The 12,839-nt window shown below is 41.0% G+C and overlaps 1 long non-coding RNA gene across 1 annotated transcript; it reads right to left on the bottom strand.

Moving 5' to 3' along the window:
• Positions 1-11,214: 11,214 nt before the first annotated feature.
• LOC123637696 lies at positions 11,215-12,375 on the bottom strand. The gene is made up of 3 exons (XR_006735028.1): positions 12,349-12,375; positions 12,192-12,243; positions 11,215-11,567 (listed from the first exon to the last, which is right to left on the bottom strand). It is a non-coding gene; the product is annotated as an uncharacterized LOC123637696 (long non-coding RNA).
• Between the last annotated feature and the right edge of the window lie 464 nt (positions 12,376-12,839).

Below are 12,839 nucleotides of genomic sequence, written 5' to 3'. Positions count from 1 at the left end.
TTGGTGTCATACCCACAAAATCATTGCCAAATCCAACGTCATGAAGCTTTCTCCTGGTGTTTTCTGCTTAGAGTTTTATAGTTTTAGATCTTATATTTAGGTCTTTGATTCACTTTTGAGCTAATTTTTGAATATGATATAAAGTAAGTATTCAACTTCATTATTTTGTATTTGCAATTGCCTCTCAACATCACTGATTGAAAAGAGTGGCTTTTTCATTGAATGATCTTAACACCCTTACCAAAATTTCACATATTTTCTTAAGTCAGCAATATTTTCCTTCTATCAGTCAAATGCCTTCTTATGTCAAATTGCCAGCAAGTGCCATACCCCTAGTCTTCATGTTGCCTTCTATAAAATGGGGATTTCGGCCCATGAAACGCCATGTAATGATTAAGGGCAGTATTTTGAAGTTAGATGGTTTGGATTAAAAATATGGCTCTACTACCTCTCAACTGTGTGACCTTGAAAAAATTATTTAGCTTCACTAGGCCTCAGTTTTCTCATCTTTGAAATGGATGTAGTCATAGTACCCACCTCATACAGTTGTTCAGAGAATTAAATGAGATGGTCCATAAAGGGTTTAGTTCAGTGCCTGGCACAGAGAAAACATTCCCTAAACAGCCCCTGTGTGCTTTAGATGCCATCAGCCCAAAATGCTCCACACAGAGCTGTATAGGAATATAGTATATTCTGGGATCAGCTTCTCAAGTGCAGTGATCCTCCAATGCAGGGACCAGAAGTAAGTTTCCTTCCCATTAAAATTTCATTAGGTGCCAGCAACCTCTGTGCTGACACACCATATGGAAATGCAGTGTAATAAACTCTCACCCCCTGTCACACCCTACCCTGTGCTCCCATCCCCACCACCAGCAAATGCTTATTTTCATTTCATACCATCAAGCGCCTTCCTGTGGACTGCATTCCATCCAGTGTTCTCTGTTACAGGGGTGCCCCACTCCAGAAGGCACGATCCACCTCTGCCTCTCAGGACAGTCTTGGGAACCTGGCCTGTAGATGGTAGATACAGGGACCAACTGATCAGCAGCCTTATTGATGATAAGTCTGACCCTGCTGTGTTTTGGGTAGGGCGCTTTCTCCTGTTAAGCACTAGAGGGCGATCTGTACATTCCTATAAGAAGTGCTGCACCCATAAATTTCAGTATTCCCACCTGAAAACACACAAGTAGAGCAACACAGGCAAAGACTTACCCATGCACATACATGTATTTAGCTATATAGGCAAACATTCACCTATCATCACAAACATAACACACACCTTCACAACATAGATAGGTACGTATGTACACACTAGCATATGTGCACAGAGACCCATTCATCAGCACAGTCACATGTCCATAAAAACTCACAGAGACATACAAATAAACTTTTCTACAAACACGAAAGATGCATTCAGATACACTCACACAGACCCACACAGATCCATTTACACACACACACACATATGTACAGACATAAACATAGCTGTAGACACAATCGACAGACTTTCACACCCATGACCTGACACTGGGCTGGGATCATTATCTACATGCTATACATAGGGAACCGAGCCTCAGAGAGCCCAAGTGTTTTATCCAGGGTCACACAGTAACAGATGGTACAGTTAAGATTAAGCTGCAAGTAAGTTCCCAGTAAGGAGCACTGTTTCAAAAGAGGTAAGTTGCTGCTGCTCATATTTTTTTTGCAATTACTCTAGTCCTAGTGCCAATTCAGCTGTTGTTCCTTGAGAGCTGTTGTTCTGAAAGTTCCACCTTCAGATTCACTGACTATTTAACTGATAGTCTTTTGCCAGTTGAAAGCATCTCCTCGTTTATTTTATTCTCACCAGGCACAGGGAAACATTTAGACCATTCTGTCTTTGCAGTTGCCTCTCAACTCCCGGGATAACAGAGGTGACTCCATGGGCGCCCTATTGCAGCCTAGCTTACCAGTAGCAGAAGCCAGGAAAGAGGAAGAAGATGGTCTCTGATTCAAGTCCACCTTTCAAATCTCACACAAATGCATCTAACACACATCCAGAACGCTAGCTGCATTAGAGTTCGGACATTATAGATTGTAGCCTTTACTCTCCAACTATTAATAGAAGGAGGGTGAAATGAGGTTTGAGCAGGTTGCTCCACAGTGTCTACCACAGCAAAGTTGCACAGTCTGTAAGTGGTGAAGCCAGGACTCAAAACTGTGGGTTCTGAGCCCCTCTCTTACTCAATAACCTTATATGGACTCAAACAAATAATATGATAGAATAAGTGGTGAGGTTTGGGGTAGGAGAAAATGGGGATCTCTGAAAACTGGGCTTTTTACTGTTTTTACTGCTTCTCTAAAAAAGCAAAGCCTGAGGTAGAAGAGTCCTGTGCACTGTTTATTACTTTATCAGGGAACAGAAGTGAGCACCCAGCAGGGGAAACTGGGAAGGAAGGGGAGCCAGGACAAGAACGCGCTTTTGAGCTGGCCACAGCCAAGTGCAACTCACGGCTGGATCTGTGGAACTGCACCCCTGAGAAGTCATATAAAGTGCATCTCAGCTCAGTAAAATTGGAAAGGGGGTTCTGGTTTCCCACCAATCAAAAGTTCACCACCAGAATGCTAATTCCACCACCACTTCCCAGTTGCAAATGAATCTCTAGGAGACAGAAGTGACTGAACAAGGATGGTTAGTTAGTTTGGTTTTAATAGGCCTTGAATGGGCCGGGCATGGTGGCTCACGCCTGTAATCCTAGCACTCTGGGAGGCCGAGGTGGGAGGATCGCTCCAGGGCATGGTGGCGCATGCCTCTAGTCCCAGCCACTTGGGAGGCTGAGGCAGAAGGATTGCTTGAGCCCAGGAGTTTGAGGTTGCTGTGAACTAGGCTGATGCCACGGCACTCTAGCCTGGGCAACAGAGCAAGACTCTGTCTCAAAAAAAAAAGAAAAAAAGGCCTTGAATGAATGTCTCATGGAGTTGGGGCTTGATTCTGTAAGCAGTGGAGAACTGCAGGCATGTTTTGAAAAGGAAAGTGGAATGGGCAAAGGGGGCCTTCCCTAGTTGTAGGATCTCCTTATAGAATCTTCATCATCTACTAATGTGAAATATTTGTGGAAGTTTCCTTTGCATCCTTTGGGAAATAGGCATGGGAGAGATGAATCACCATTCCCACTTCCAGAAGAGGCAACACCAAGCAGGACCCATGGAAGATGGTAAGATTGGGCTGGCCAGAAATTAATGTGGCCAATGGATGAGACTGGACTGGAAAGTTTTGTTCAAACTGAGATAACTTTCATTCCCCTGGGGGAGAAAAATTAATGCTTCCGGGGTGGGGGAGGGGAACAGAAGGATAACAGTTTGTCCTCCCTTAGGGACTGGGGGATTATGTAGTTGGTGGCTCTGCCTTCCCTCCCAGTATCTCATCTACACCAGTCCCTGGGCTGGGCATCAGCCTGGCATTGCCAAGCCAGATGGTGAGGCTTTTGCTGCCAGTGTCATCCAGTGGGGTAGAGCAGACTTTGCTCCCTGCCTGCTGGCCTCTGAGTATTTCAGTACACAACAAAATCAGGGCGGAAAACATAAGCCATCTTTCACTTGTGTAGCAGTTTATAATACAAACCACTTGTCCAAATATTTACACATTTAATCTCTGCAATTTTCCAAACTATTCTGATTTCCTATCCTTATATTTCTCTCCTACCCTCAAGCAGAGTCATTTGTGGACAAATTACTTAACCTCTCTGTAGCTTAAATGAAAAAAAACTGGAAAAGGCAACAATCTTAACAAGTCATAGTCCTTACCTCAGGTTTCCGGGCAGATAAAATAACGCATAAAGAGTGTTTAGCACAATACCTGGCATACAGACGGCCCTAAATAAATATTAGCTGCTATTGTAGTTATCATTTTTGTTGTTTCTATATTTTATAGTATCATAATCATTGTTGTTTTTATTGTTATCACCATCATCAGGGGTTTGGTCCCATTATGAACCTTCTAGAACTAACCCTAAATTATTATGAGATAATATAAAGTGCCTAGCTCAGTATCTAGTATGGAGTAGCACTCAGGATAAGCTGCAGATGCTAGCTGCCTTTTCCCAAGGGGGCAGGGGTATTAAAATCACCACCTCCAGGACTCAGGGATAAGTACTTCCAGGTGCTAGCTCTGTGATCTCTTCCTAGTAACTGGAATTCTTACGTGGTTCTGTGATGATGATTATTTAATGGTTAAGAGCACAGACTTTAGAGCCAGACTTCCTCAGTTCTAATCCTACTTACCTCTCAGTACCTCAGTTTTATGTTTAAAATCAGCAAGTTAATAGTCCTGACTTCATGGAGTTTTATAAAAATTAAATGGGTTAGTAAACGTAAAAGTGCTTAGAAAAATGCCTAGCACATAGTAAATACCATGTAAATTTTAGCTAATATTGCCTTTTTTTACTCTATTCTGCCCGTGGGCTCACCTAATGTTCTCATCCAATTCTCTCTTGCTTCCTGACCACACGCGTGCACACAGGCGTGCATACACCACACACACGGACACACGGACCTCTGAGCTGCCGATGGCTCCCAGTGGTAACACAGAGATTCCCAACTGTAACATTCTGTACTGACACTAGGGTACCTCATTATTGTCATAGAAATTCAACTACAAATTGCATGATGAGGTTGGAGTCATGCCCAAAAGGCCCCCGGCTTCCTGATTCAAAGCCACAAAGAGTGACAGTATTTTGGTGTAATAACAGAGTTCACCTTTGACAAAGGCCCACAAGTTTGACTTTTCCAGGCCTCATGATTGGCCAATTTCAAGGACACCACCTGACAATATCAAAACGTTCAAGATCTTCATGTGTAAACCAGTGTGTCCATTTATTAACTTACAACAATAAATATATTCAGTGAGAAATAGAATAGTATTTCATATTATCTAGCCAACACACTTTGTTCCTATAGCCAAACTACTCAGGTAATCAAAATTCACACTGTTGTACATAAGAGTCGGTTAACAGATCTGAATGTTAAACCATCAGGCTCTCCGAACATGATGTATCCATCCCAACAAAAGGGATATTATCTGTCCCTTGACAACAAGTAAAGTCATTGAGTCAAAATGTCTTCTACTCAGAGTGCACCTATATATTAATTGCCAACATTTGCCTCTAAGACAGGCTGGTTTTCTGTTGTTGTTTCCATGGATGACCAATTTGTCTTACCCCGTTAACTGACATAGTATTTTGGAGGGAGAAAGAAAGGAAATATGCTAATAAATTTAATCAAGACTTGATCTGGACTGAGATCTATATCTTTAAGATTAATTTGCACTATTTATTCTGAGGACTCATTAATCACTTTTATATTTAGTTCTTTCAGAAGTAATCTTATTGCCCTTATTTCTATATTTTTGAGGGACATTATGTTCTACCCCTAGGAAGTGCCTACATTCTGTTTTGGACTGCTCCGTGATGACGGCTGTGCCCCTGAACTAACATTTTTTATTTGATATGCTACTCTGCTTGACCAGTCAAGCTGGGCATTTGCCTATCACTCTGGCTCCTTACCTGTTACTTCCCAGTGCAGTCCAAGTCCTAAACTCTAACTGTTCCTACTTTTAGGTCTTATACAACTTTATCAACAGATATGGCATTTAGGCTGTGCTAGGGGCTGGACTGTGCCCCACCCCCCACAATTCATATGGTAAAGTCCTAAGCCCTGGTTCCTTAGACTGCAATTGTATTTGGAGATAAGATCTTTAAAAGAGGTAATTAAGATAAAATGAGGCCGGCCATGGTGGCTCACACCTGTAATCCTAGCACTCTGGGAGGCTGAGGAGGGTGGATCACTCGAGGTCAGGAGTTCGAGACAAGCCTGAGCAAGAGTGAGACCCTGTCTCTACTAAAAAATAGAAAGAAATTATCTGGACAACTAAAAATATATAGAAAAAATTAGCTGGGCATGGTGGTGCATGCCTGTAGTCCCAGCTACTCGGGAGGCTGAGGCAGGAGAACTGCTTGAGCCCAGGAGTTTGAAGATGCTGTGAGCTAGGCTGATGGCATGGCACTGTACTCAGGGCAACAGAGTGAGACTCTGTCTCAAAAAATAAAATAAAATAGAAAAATAAGATAATATGAGTGGGCCCTATTTCAATAGGACTGGTGTTATTATAAGAAGAGAAGATTAGGAAACAGACACTCACAGAAGAAAGACAATAACATATGAAGGCAAAGGGAGAAGATGGCCACCTACAAGCCAAGGAGGGAGTGCAGTCTACAAATAGTTAACACAAAACCTCTGTTAATGAATCTAGTGTGTTTTATCCTAAACACTAAATGTCTTAAAACTGTAAGCAAGTTTATGCATTAAAATGGACAAGGAACTGGGCAGCTTTTCAACTACCAGTCATAAGGAATAACTAAAACTCACTTGATCTGTTGAAGTACGCAAGCACGTCCTGGAGCTGTTTGCTTCACCACCTGAGACACAAGCCTGCCGATCCTTTATCTGATGAACAGAAGGACCCACAGCCCTGATGGATCCTCTGCCCTGAGATGAGCTCCACGTGTGTTTGTTCCTGATGATACAAGAACAGAAAATTCATAAAGCATCACCCAATTGGTTTTCAGAGAAGGGACCATCATAGGATAGTGTAGAGTGAGAGCACTCACTAGAAAATAAAAAAAATAAATCCAAAGATGTTTGCTAAATGCAGAAAACCGAGGCAGAGGCACCAAGGTGCCACATTCCAAGATCTCAATGGAGGATTTTCTAATTGTCAACATCTGCTGTAGTACTCACCCAAAGCAAGACGGGAGATAGGAGGTTAGGGGGGAATTTAGTTTTGTTCTGAGAGGAAGAGACGTTGGTAAGCTATAATCCATCCCCCCAAAAAGAGTTTAAAATAGAGTTAAAATAAATTGCTACAGCAGAGGACAGAGAGAAACATAAAATGATTGTTGTTTTTCTCATGCATATTATTTATTTAATTAGTTCTACTATTAATGAATCTACTAATTGCCATATGAACAACAGTCTTATTGTTGTTTTCTATCACTAATACAATTTATGTGACAAAGAAGTTAACAATGACACATAATTTCAAAAATACCATGAATAGGAAATATGGAATAATTGTATATTTTTATTTAAAGTAATCATCCATCTGTATATAATTGTTTATTATGTATTATGGGGCGGTAGTTTTTTGTTGTTTTTCTGTTTCTCCTGTGGAACAGGAGGGCGGGTCTCAGAAGCAGCACAGAAAGATCTAATTACATTTAACTCTCTCACTATATGGCTAGAACACATGCCCCTGAGCACATAATCATTCATGAGGAGTTTATCATTCTGACAAGACTTGCAAGAACAGAACAAGAATGCAAGAGCACAAAACATTGCATTTTACGCCAGCAAGGGCTGGTGCAGAACACTGTAAGGAAGCACGTTTCATATAACACAAAATCTATGACCTCAGCAGATCATCGAGCCAACAGCAGTGTATCCCGATCAATTAAGGAGGACGATTTTGGCGCTGATTACTATACTGATGAAATGGATTCCTTCTTGAACTTTTTATTTATTGTAAGTTTTTTTAAAACTATTGTAATACTATTTTAGTTGTTTTCACCCAATTCTCTATTTTCTAATAGAGCTGGATTTTGCCACATGAAAATTTGCCAGGCACTCTAATTCTTAGAAACACCCTCCATTCACCAGATAAGAGTAGGTAGCCTACTGCATGTTCCCAGCCACAAAATTTCTTGGGTTTGATTGATAATTTTATTTTCACTTTCTTTGGAAAGAGCCCAACCCCAAAATAGGTAGTTCCTACAGCCAGAACTACCTCATTTATTTAAGACAGAATTTTGGGTGTTTGAATTTGTTGGGCTTTTTTTCTTTTCCTTGTTTATAAAACACAAATTAGAATTATTTTCATTTGAATTTGGGTCAAATATTATGGGTCAGGTGATGCCACCAAGTACATATTATAGTAATCTCTAGTTCTTGAAATAACCAGAAATTCTTCCTGATTAAAGAGACCCTTTATTTTCTGACACTGGTCAGTAATATGTCCAGCCATAGACTAAGATAATCCCTATGGTACTGATATTTAATACTCCAGAAAGGGTTCTGTACTTTCAAGATTCCTCAAACCTCTTTGATTTCAAGGCTCTAAAATTGATTCAACCCTTTAATGTACAAAGAAAAAGATTCTGAAATAATGAAATGTCAGTGCTTAAGGTACAAAAATGTCAGAAAAGCTCAGTGAAGCATATTATATAGGTGTCATATAAATGATCTAAATGGTTATATTATTTGTTCTCAACACATTTATTGACAGTCTGCTATGAGCAAGGAATTATATATAACAGCTGCTATGGAGAATGAAAAGATAAAGTGAACACAGTCCCAGCTGATCATGAACTTACAATTCAGTGAGAGAGACAGACAGGCACAAATAATCAGAATATGAAGCACTCAGAGTTTGCCTTGCAGTGGAAGAGAAATGGAATTCAAAATTGGAGCAGTCACAGTTGTAGCAGTAACCAGCTGTATAACAGTGAACATAATTCAGAGTCTCTGTAACATAGTCCTAATATGTAAAATAAGGTGCTGCATGGGTTGATCCAATGGTCTCCAATATTTATTTATAATGATATGCATGTACTAACATACTACACATACTATAACACAATAATTAGCTCAGGAGGCTTTTAAAAATACCAAGGCCAGGATGCCCTCCCAATGAATTATATCAAGATGTCTGGGAGTGGGGCATACAAACGGCCATTTTTTGAAGTACCTTAAGTGTAGGCCATGAGTGGTGGCTCATGCCTGTAATCTTAGCACTCTGGGAGGCCGAGGCAGGAGGACTGCTTGAGCTCAGGAGTTCGAGACCAGCCTGAGCAAGAGTGAGACCCCATATCGACTAAAAATGTTGATAGAAAAATTAGCTGCGAGTGGTGGCGCATGCCTGTAGTCCCAGCTACTCGGGAGGCTGAGGCAGGAGGATCGCTTGAGCCCAGGAGTTTGAGGTTGCTGTGAGCTAGGCTGATGCCACTGCACTCTATCCAGGAGGACAGAGGAGACTCTGTCTCAAAAAAAAAGTAGCTTAAGGCTAGAATAAGACACAGATAAATAAGAAATAAAAATCTGTATTTACTTTGAAATTTGTCAGAGAAATCTCCGAGAAAGTGACATTTGAAGGATGAAAAGTGGCTCCCTGTTAGGAGTTGAGCACTGTGGGCTGGTCTGTGCTTGGGGAGAGGGGCTGGCAATATGAATATTGCAAACGGGAGGACAAGCAGGAGACCCACACCCGGAAAGAGAACCGAGTGGGGGCAAACCTGGCTGAGCCCAAAGAGTGACAGGAGATGAAGCTGGAACATTAGACACAGGCTGGTCCTCCAGGGCCTTATGGTGTGGAGTACAGTTTACACGGACTGTAAGAGAAAGCCAGGGAGTGTTTTAGCAGGTCAGTCATGTGGTCTGATGTGCATTTAAAGAAAATACTTTATATACACTTAGCCTCAACAGAGGCACATCATATAGCCCATCAGTTTGGCTCCCAGGTATACCTCTAATAGAAATGGGTACACATGACCTTCAAAATGCATGTGCTAGAATGTTCATAACAGCATTCAAATTATCCAAAAACTGGAAACCACCCAAATGTCCACCAACTGTAGAAGGGATGAATACATTGTAGGATAGTGCTAAAATGGAGCCCTACTACAACCACATGCAACAACATTGATGAATCTTGCAAACATTATATTGTGTGAAAGAAACCAGGCATAAAAGAGTATATACATGTGGTCCCTGTCATATAATATACAAAAATAACTCTTCCCCTGGAAAAAAAGCGAGGAGGAGGAGATGGGTCCTTTGAATATATATTCAAGGTTGAGAATCAATGATATGATATAATGGATGCCATAAAGAGGCAGAGTCTCTCTCAAGCCTGTAATTCTAAGTGTAGCTAGAGTAAAAGCATATTCCTGTAAATATATGTACACACACACACACACACACACACACATATATAAATATCTGTTGCAGCTTTCAGATTCCTTTTTAAGAGAGCTTTGAGAAGATTAACACCTAAGAGTAGAATATTATAATTCTGTCCAAAAATTTTAAAACTCTCCTTCTGAAAAATTTTTTAAAAATACTATCTGCCTGGATTCCCCAAAAAAATAAATAGAGGGAAAGAATGGATTCATCGGAAGGGGATAATGGAGGCACCTGCAAAGGAAAATCACAAAGACCAATGACTATTATGGGCCTGTTGACAAGGCTACCTCTATCATGGAAATGTGGAAATATTGTAGAAAGCTACGTGGAGACCCACCAAGCAGTCTTCTGATTAAAATGTGGCACCCAAGTAAGAGCCCATCTAAAGGACGAGGAGTGATTGGTCCTACTAACAGGAACATGCTTCCATTCCTCTCTTTGTATCCATGTCTTTTTCCACAAACAGTCTGAATTTATACTTCAGTTTTTGTAAGCCAAGAGAATACTAGACTTTTCCTTAGAAAATTCCTTTTTGAATACTGCATGATTCCACTTATATGAGATATCTAAAATAGTCAAACTTATACAAACAGAGTGGTGGCTGCCAGGGGACAGGGAGAGGGAAAAAATAGGAATTGTTCTTATATAAATATAAAGTTATACAAGAGGAATAAGTTCTAGAGATCTGCTGTACAACATAGTACCTATAGTTAACAATACAATGTTATGCACTTAAAAATTTGTTAAGAGGGCAGATGTCATGTTAAGTGTTCTTAACACACACTACACATACACATACACACCATACAAAAGCAGAAGGACACAAGGAAACTTTGGGAGGTGATACACAATTTTATTACCTTGATTGTGGTGACGGTATTGCAGTTGTATTCAGAAGTCCAAACTCATCAAATTGTATATATTAAATATGGGCAGTTTTATGTGTCAATAATACCTCAATAAAGCTATAAAAGAAAAGTCCTTCCATGTGCTCATAAATTAGAATTCTTAGCTCACGTGGCTAAGGGGTAAACCCAACCTTGGTGAATATGTTCTTTCCTCAGATCTAGACACAATTCATTGAAAGCTTCATACCTTCACTTTAACAATGGCTTTGTTTTGTGGGGCAGCAGGTGGGCAGGGCTGGAAGGATAAACAGGGGAGAGAAGAAACACCACCCCACCACCCCACCCCTCCACCCCACCCCGTATTAAATGGCCCTAGCAATTGTGAGATACTTCTCAACATCTGCAGTATTGAAACATGAAATAAAAATGTGCATCTTAGAATCAAGACCATAAATTCCTTCCAAGCCTCTTCCTGTTCTTTGTCTGGTGACCTCCCATTGTTTCAGCTTCCCTTTCCCCTGGTGTTGCATGCTGGTCTCACGAGCAAGGTCTCCCAGGCTTTTAAAAAGATTAAAAGAGACTACTTCCCTCAGCAGTGACATTTTTCCACTTGAGATGTTTCCTCTGGTGCCCAGTCCCTCAGCGTGCCAGCCGCTGCAGCTGAACGCAGCCGTGGGCATCCATTGTACTTGTGCTATTTGGGAGCCCTGAAAACCATGCTGCAGCCTGCGGAGGAAGAGCAATGTGGGTCATCCGTAGTTGGAGTGGAGAAGAAATAATACAAAGGCTTGCTAACAAAACCTTCCCGTGGATAAGGCCTCCTGGGAAGCAAAGGAAGCAGGCAGGCTAACCTGGGTGGAGTCACAAGAAAATGGAACAGCTATTTTTAGCACAAATGCTTGGCATTTAAAGGAGCCACAAACAAAGTCCTTAAGAGGAAGAAAAAAAGACAGGGACTGAGGCTACAACTGTCACACCTGTCACACTAGACAGGTATCAGGTGAGAAAATAGCCCTGCCCAGATATGGCTTCACACATATAACACACCCAGTTAGCAGCATAATCAACTAACTATTGCCAACTGGAATCAACTGTTTTTAAGCACTGCATTGAGATTATAATCCAATTGTTTAGTGACTAGCCAGGATTGAAACCCAAAACAATTTGCAATTCCATACTGTCCATTTATCACCCCTTGTTGCCACAGGCAGTTTTAAGCTGCCTCAACAAAGCAGATTGAGGAAAGTCTCAGGGGACTCGATGCTTAGGCTGACTTCCTGGGATTGCAAGATCCTTCTGTCTCCTTTCCCACCCCACCATAAAAATGAAAGAAAACAAACCAACACATACCAACATAATCACAGGGAATTCCATTTATTCCCACGGTATGTACCACTCTCACCTTGAAGACAATAAAAAATATTGCCTTTAACATTTTAAAAATATAAAACCTCTTAGATCCCCTGACTCTCTAAAAGAGCGCACGCACATGCAAGCAAATCCCAACCTGTTTCACAGCTTCATTAACTTGAACTTACGATACATCCCATCAACACACATTGATTGTTGTGGCAGTTGCTTGTGATGGTCGAGCCCCAAATGGCTAAGTTAAAAAAAAAAAGAACAGAATCAGGCAATGTCTGATGGACATTCAAGAGAAAAAGAACAGCACATAGGTAAGTCTCTAGAAATCAGTAATCCCAAGAAAAGACAAACTCCACAAAATGTACTGAACATCTCCTGTGTGCTAAGCACTGTAGAGAATATGAAATAAAACATGGTCTCTGATCCTGAGGACTTAAGAGTCTAATGGGCCTAAAGACATACAAATGTCAATCAATTAATGATTAAGTAAGTGTTGATCACTGTATGCCCAAGAGGTATGATCAAGTAGGTTTGGGCTATGCTGCAGAAATCTGCGTCCCTTAAATGATTGGCAGCTGATGATGATGCACAGACAAATTTGGGAACAACTGGTCCAGGAACAGTACTTGAGAA

This window comes from Lemur catta, chromosome 5 (genome assembly GCF_020740605.2).
Source record: "Lemur catta isolate mLemCat1 chromosome 5, mLemCat1.pri, whole genome shotgun sequence".
NCBI classification, from domain to species: domain Eukaryota; kingdom Metazoa; phylum Chordata; class Mammalia; order Primates; family Lemuridae; genus Lemur; species Lemur catta.
This window is presented reverse-complemented; position numbering and strand designations above follow the sequence as displayed.